Genomic DNA, 7,800 nt, shown 5'->3' with positions numbered 1-7,800 from the left:
CTGGATCTTTACATTTTTCAGGAATTTGGGGGACAGATTTACCAATCAATGTGGAGACATTTATGCCCAAGCTAATTCGTTCACTTCCTTTAAGCTTCCTCTTATTAGTGCACAGCTCCTTCAAGAATTTAGCATATCTTGGAATTTGCTTTATTGCATCCAGCAGAGGTATGCTTACCACTACTTTTCTAAATGTTTCCAAGATCTCTTTCTCTTCCTCTTCCATTTTTTTTGTTAGAAACTGCTCTTGGAGGGAATGGAAGAGGAGGGATGTGCTGCTTCCGCAAATCAGAATTACCAGTGGAAGATTCACCTGCACAAAAATTGTTAGGTAAATTTTTGTCATCACCTTTTTCTGGAGTAGAGTGAAGTTTGGCTGGTTCAATTGCAGATGAGAAAGGTGCTACGGGTTGAGGTCCTTGACACTGCTTTCCCGACCTCAATGAAATGGCACTGACATTTTTGGGATTTTGGACAGCTTGAAAAGGCAGCTTGTCAGAATTTTGGGACTATTGTTGATTTAATTGTGTAGCCAATTGTCCCATCTGATTAGTTAAGCTCTGAATGGAGGCTCTGGTCTCTTGTTAAAACTGCATGTTCTGCATAGTCATTTGCCTCACAATTTCTTCGAGGGAAGGTTGCGGAGGGGCCTCAACTGTTTGCTGTTTTTGGGGCTGTTGCTGTTGTTGGATTGGTGGAGGAATGTATGGTCTGCTTGGGCCAGCAGCATTTTGGAAGGAAGGAGCAGGCTGCTGCTGTTGTTGTTGTTGAGGGCTAGACCATCTGAGATTAGGGTGATTCCTCCATCCAGGGTTGTGTCTGTTGCTGGAGAGGTCATAATTGTTCTGCTGTGGTTGATTTTGTTGTTGAGGTTGAGGGGGTCTATTGTAAATGTTTGCAGCATAAGCTTTAGGCTGCTCAATTGCTCCAGGTTGCTGCATGGAAGGACAGAGGTCTGTATGGTGGTCAGCAGAGGAGCATAAACCACAAACTCTTGCGACAGGTATAGATTTCTGATTCAAGGCCAGCTGGGTTACCAAGTTAACCAATGCATCAAGTTTGCCTTCAAGCTTCTTAGTTTCAAATGATGCAGATGAGTTTGTAGCTACCTCATGCACTCCTCTAATGACTATGGCATCATTTCTGGCGCTAAACTGCTGGGAGTTGGAAGCCATCTTCTTAATCAAGTTTCTAGCTTCAGCAGGAGTCATGTCTCCAAGGGCTCCACCCCTGGCAGCATCTATCATATTTCTCACCATATTACTGAGTCCTTCATAAAAATATTGGAGAAGAAGCTGCTCCGAAATTTGATGGTGAGGGCAACTGGCACATAGTTTTTTAAATCTCTCCCAGTATTCATATAGGCTCTCTCCACTGAGTTGTCTAATACCTGAGATATCCTTCCTGATGGCCGTGGTCCTGGAAGCAGGGAAATTTTTTTCTGAGAATACTCTCTTAAGGTCATCCCAGCTCGTGATGGACCTTGGAGCAAGGTAATACAGTCAATCATTTGCCACTTCCTCTAAAGAATGAGGAAAAGCCTTCAGAAATATGTGATCCTCTTGGACATCTGGGGGTTTCATGGTGGAGCAGACAATATGAAATTCTTTCAGATGTTTGTGCGGGTCTTCACCTGCAAGGCCATGAAACTTTGGAAGCAAACGGATCAGTCCAGCTTTAAGAACATATGGGACATCCTCATCGGGGTATTGGATGCACAAGCTTTCGTAGGTGAAATCAGGTGCATCCATCTCCCTTAGAGTGTTCAAAATCAGAATGCTCAAAATTATAATGCTCAAAATCAGGATGCTCAAAATCACCAATAACAGAATGCACAGATTCACTAGTAATGGAATGCTCAGGATGATCAAAAGGTATAAAATGATGCCTAACTAATCAATGAAATGTCCTATCTATCTCAGGATCAAAGGGTTGTAAGTCAGATGGATTGCCTCTAGTCATGCACTACATTCAGCATGCACAACTAGTTGCCTTGTCATGTAAATAAAGGTGTAGGTTTGAACTACAGCTACCCTCAAATGATATCCAAATGACTTGAAATTTTGTGAGCAACCTTATAAAATTATGAGAAGATAGCACATAAAATTTCAAACAAAAATTCAAAGTTTAACTATGGAAGCTAAAAATGGTAGGTTGAGAAAAATAAGTGAATAAAACTTGAAAAATAAAAAACTTTTGACAGAATCACTTTTTTTGGACAATGGAGACCTCAGCTGGCCTATGGCAGGCTACCACAGCGTAGGAAATTTTTTTCTACCCCAAATACATATATAATAATTGTGATTCTGATAACCGGAGCAAAAGTTATGGCCGTTTGAAGTTTTGACAAAAACAAAATTTGCTACTTTTTTGGAACTCTCAAATCTGACCAAACTAAAGGCTCTAGCTATTTTTCCCTCAAAATATAGATTAAAAGAAGTTACCACAAAAAAATTCAGCCAAAAATAACAACTCTAGCTACTAAAACAAAAAATCCCAAATAATTCAGCAAGGGTGGTCGCTAAAATCCGTCGCTACATGATTTCTACTACTACTCTGTTTTGCCACAAGCAAAAGTGGTCGCTAAGTCCGTCGCAAAACACTATTCACAGCAAAACACCCAAAACTGAAACGGGTGAAGCGCTTAACAGAAAAACTAAAACAGAACACACACTAAAAAAATAACAAGAACCAACACAACACTAACAATTAAACATAAAACACGAAATAATTAAACACTAACACGACACTAGCTATTATGAACCTTTGGACATTGCTCCCCGGCAACGGTGCCAAATTTGATCGAGGCCTTACCCGAATCAAATAAACATGAAAATGCAGTAACTAGGAAGTGATCCTAGGTCGTTTCCCAACGAGCAATGATAAACCAAATGCTCATAATATACTTGCAGTAACAGTAACGATTGGGGGGGGTGGTTTGTTTGTTTTGTGATTTAAAGAACAGAACAAGTAATCTGGAATATGAAACTAATAATATTAAAAATGGGTTGTTTCCTCTGATTCAGAAGCCATTCTCTTGTCCTGGGTTATGGAGAATTCGTCCCTAACAGTTAACCACTTAATCCAACCCTATTTCAATTTACTAAGCGAAAATCAACTTAGGGTTGTCAATACGTGATTAGGCAACACATACACCAGTTAGCCCTTCGTCCATTAAGTATGAACGCAAGTTAGGCTCAGAGGCAATTAATCGAACACGAAGCATGCACAGATTAATGTTAACGAATTTGGGTTAACTGGTGAAGGGAAAACTGCCAGGAAGCCACATTGTAAACGAAACCTCAAAGAGAGTTGAGCTTCGTCCTCAAAAGGAAACAACACCAAAATATTTAGCCTTCCATAGATTCAAATAGAAAACATAAATGAAACTAAAAGCAGAAACGGAAACGAAGCAGGAACGTAAATGAAGCAGAAACGTAAATGAAGGTAGAAGAAGAAACAAGACGAAATTGTAATTAGAAGCAGAAAATGGAAAATTGCATTACGTGAACAGTAGCATTAGAACAGAAAAACATAAAAACCATAAATCCTATGCTCTGAATAATAGTCTAACAGAATAGCCTTGCACAAATCCCAAGGCTGCTATTTAAAAAGAGTCACTCAAAGTCACTGGGCCCTATTACAATATTCTGGCCCAAAACAAAATAAACATTGAACCACATAAAATAAAATTGCAATCTCCTAATTAGAAATTAACTAAGGTAAGCGCTGCTTTATTTGCCCTCTTCAAGTCCACAACCAAAATCCAGATTAAGCCCAATGTTTCATTAATTCCTGAAATTAGATTAAAAACATCAAATTAGCTAAATGAGCCCAAATAATAAAACTGCCTAATTAATTTGACAATTAAGACTAATCAGTAATTAAAATGGTGCAAAAAGGGTTTAAGAAATAGAAGAAAATGATGGCACATCATGGAAGCAGTGTTTTCCAAGATTATTTTGATGATGCCAAATACTCAAGTCTAGAATCAAGAGTCAAGCAAGTTTCAAGAATCGAAGAGTCTTTCAATCAAAGCAAGTTTCAAGAATCAAAGAGTCGTTCAATCAAGACTCGTTCAATCAAGAATCAAGATTCAAGTAAAAGAATCAAGAGAAGACTCAATTAAGATAAGTATTAAAAGAGTTTTTCAAAATATTGAATAACACAATTTTGATCAAGAGAATTTTTCAAAAAGAAAAATCTTTTACCAAAGAGTTTTACTCTCTGGTAATCGATTACCATAAGGCAGTAATCGATTACCAGTAGTCAACATTATTTTCAAACTGATTTACAAAGCTGTAATCGATTACCATAATCATGTAATCGATTACCAATGTTATAAAACATTAAATTTCAAATTGCAAGAGTCACAACTTGTGATAAAACATTTTCAAATCATTTCAAACTTGTGTAATCGATTACACAATGCTTGTAATCGATTACCAATGATTCTAAACGTTTAATTTTTAAATTTAAACATGAAGAGTCACATCTGTTGATGTGTAATCGATTACACTATAATGGTAATCAATTACCAGTGAATTTTTTGAAAAATAAATTACCAAAAGTCACAATTCTTAAAGTGACTTGTTTCTGAAGATCTTTTCAAAAGTCACAACCTTTAAAGTGACTAGTTTTCAAAAGAGTCACAACTTTTAAAGTGACTAGTTTTCAAAAGAGTCACAACTTTTAAAAGTAACTAGTTTTGAAGAAATTGCCAATTAAAAAGGGGGGGGGGGGGTTGAATTAATTATTCCTAAAGCAAGATGTTGGATCGAGTGGCCTCAGAATAATTAAGAAGGGGGGGTTGAATTAATTATTCCTAAAACTTTACCAATTAAAAATTAATCTTTTAAGGCTTTTACTTATGTTGTTAAGAGAATATGGAGTAGAAGAGAAACTTAACAGAAAGTAAAAGCGGAAATTAAATGCACAGCGGAAAGTAAAAGAGTAGGGAAGAAGGAAACAAACACACAAAAGTTTTTATACTGGTTCGGCAACAACCAGTGTCTACCTCCAGTCCCCAAGCGACCTGCGGTCCTTGAGATTTCTTTCAACCTTGTAAAAAACCTTTTACAAGCAAAGATCCACAAGGGATGTACCCTCCCTTGTTCTCTTTGAACCTAGTGGATGTACCCATCACTAGAACTGATCCACAAGAGATGTACCCTCTCTTGTTCTCAGTCAAACCCAAGTAGATGTACCCTCTACTTGTATCACAAAGGATGTACCCTCCAATGTGTTAAGACAAAGATCTCAGGCTGTTACACCTTTGATACTTTGTGAATGGGGATACAAAAGAATTCTCAGGCGGTTAAACCTTTGAATGCTTTTGTATTAGGGAATGGGAAGAATCAAAAGAATTCTCAGACTGTGTCATTTTGAATTCTTTGACAAGGGAGAAGGGAGACACAAAAGAATTCAGGCGGTTAGTCCCTTGTTCTTTTGGAAAAGAGAGAAGAGAGACACAAAAAGAATTCAGGCGGTTAGTCCTTGGCGAATTCTTTTTGGCAAAGGGAGAAGAGAATGAAAAGATGAATAGCACAAGTTTTCAAGGTTTGTAAAGGATTGTAAGAGATTAATTGGAAAATGAAAAACAAAGCCTTGCTTTTATAGACTCTTCAGGTCTGGTCAAGAAGGCCATTAAGAAGAGTTATAACTTTTAGAAAAACTTAAAACCCATTTGAAAAAGTCAAAACCTTTTTGAAGAGTTACATCTTTTGATTTTTCAGAAACAGTCACTGGTAATCGATTACCAAATAAGTGTAATCGATTACACAAAGCTTTTGAGTGAAAGGATGTGACTCTTCACATTTAAATTTGAATTTCAACGTTCAAGGGCACTGGCAATCGATTACCAAAACATTGTAATCGATTACAGCCTTTTGAAAATATTTGGAAAGTTGTAAATTCAGTTTGAAAACTTTTTCAAACTTATTTTGCTACTGGTAATCGATTACAACAATATGGTAATCGATTACCAGAGCGTAAAAACTCTTTGGTAAAGGTTTTGTCAAAAACTCATGTGCTATTCAAAGTTTTGAAAAAACTTTTTAATACTTATCTTGATTGAGTCTTTTCTTCATTCTTGAATCTTGAGTCTTGAATCTTGATCTTGATTCTTGAGATCTTGAATCTTGAATCTTGATTCTTGATTCTAGGCTTTCTTCTTGAGTCTTGAATTCCTCTTGATTCTTGAACTCTTGACTTGTTCTTGATTCACTTGAGATGTTCTTTGATTCACTTGAGTTGTTCTTTGATCTTTGAGCTTTTTGTTCATCACCTTTGTCATCATCTTTCGTTGTCATCATTGTTATCATCAAAACACCATCATGAAGCTTTGCTTCCACAATCTCCCCCTTTTTGATGATGACAACTTCTGAAATCAAGAAACACACACACTTTTTCCTAGTCGATCACTTACATAAATTCTCCCCCTTTGTTTTTGAATTTGTGCTTATCTTAAAATTAAATTGATTACTCATGTGAGTTCTTGATTTAATCCCATTTCTCTCCCCCTTTGGCATGAACAAAAAGCCAAAGTGCGTATCAAATTTGAAGCATACAAATATAACTAAGCATCCATACAACATTCATGGAAAAATATCAACCAAATCATGAAGCAAGAACCATGAAAAGATCAAATATATAAAAACCATACATAAATGTCATACAAAAGAATAGAAAACAATCAAACAAGATAACTTAACCATTCATCAATCTTAGAAAGATAATACTTCATAGAATGTCATATAATCCAGAAAGTCATTCATAATTGTCATACCCTAATTTCGTCCGGGGACCTTTGCTTGATGACATGCGACCATTCTTTGGTCCTTGTGAGGTGCTTGGCACCCATCATTAGGCAATTTATGAAATTCCAGGACATGCCGAAAAACCAAAAAAATATTGATGCACAATCCGTAAGTTTCCGTGACACACCGGAAATCAAATGGAAGCATCGTTGCATAATTAAGTGAGGTTCCGTAACATTCCGTCAGTCAAAAAGGGGATGATTATGTAATCCGCAAGGTTCCGTAACATTACGGAAAGAAAACAAGTATCGTTACGAAATTTGTAAGTTTCCGTAACTTTACGAAAAAAGAATCACCAAAAAAAGCCAAAGGGGGGTGTATTTAGTAAAATGGGGGGTGCAAACAGTAATTTTCGAATCTGGGCCCTTCTAGAGGTTTCTGGGCAATTTCTTGCTTAAAATTGAAGTAACCTAGCTCGCCTGGGCGAGCTAGATGGCCACCACACCCCCCGTTTTGTTGAAAAATGGGATTCCGGGGCTTCCGGGACACCCGTAATGCTTCCGTAAAATTCCCATAACTCTAAATAAGCATAATTAACTTAATACGGGTGAGACGGAAGAAAAAAAAAGAAGAAAATCAAGTCCTATATGCTTCCGTAAGGCTTCCGTAACTTTTTCGTAAATTACGAAAGAGGGGGGTGAACTTATCAAAATTGGGGGGGTGCAAATAGCGATTTCGAAATTTTGAATTGGGCCTTCCAGAACGTTTTTTGGAGCTCTAGCAACCCAGCTCGCCTGGGCGAGCTAAGGTCGCCTGGGCGAGCTGGGCGGCAACCTCCTCCCCCTTTTTCCTATAAAAAGGCTGAAGGGGGCTGTTCTAAGGATCCCTCAGCCCCCTGGCTATGTATTTCAGCTGTTTTGGGTGAAAAAAATTGTTTCCGTGAAGAAAATCCAAGCCGAGGTGCTTCCGTAACGCTTCCGAGATGTTTCCGTAAGCAAATCCGTGAAGGTTTTCGTCCGTTCTTCATCGTTCTTCATCCGTT

At 37.6% G+C, this 7,800-nt stretch overlaps 1 non-coding gene across 1 annotated transcript; it reads left to right on the top strand.

The window, feature by feature from the left end:
* The first annotated feature begins 1,305 nt into the window (after positions 1-1,305).
* Positions 1,306-1,412, top strand: LOC114368543. Its single transcript, XR_003657357.1, has one exon. It is a non-coding gene; the product is annotated as a small nucleolar RNA R71 (small nucleolar RNA).
* The last annotated feature ends 6,388 nt before the right edge of the window (positions 1,413-7,800 follow it).

Source organism: Glycine soja, chromosome 1 (genome assembly GCF_004193775.1).
Source record: "Glycine soja cultivar W05 chromosome 1, ASM419377v2, whole genome shotgun sequence".
In the NCBI taxonomy this organism is placed as follows: Eukaryota; Viridiplantae; Streptophyta; class Magnoliopsida; order Fabales; family Fabaceae; genus Glycine; species Glycine soja.
Note: the sequence above shows the minus strand (reverse complement) of the source record. Positions and strands in the feature narration are given on the sequence as shown.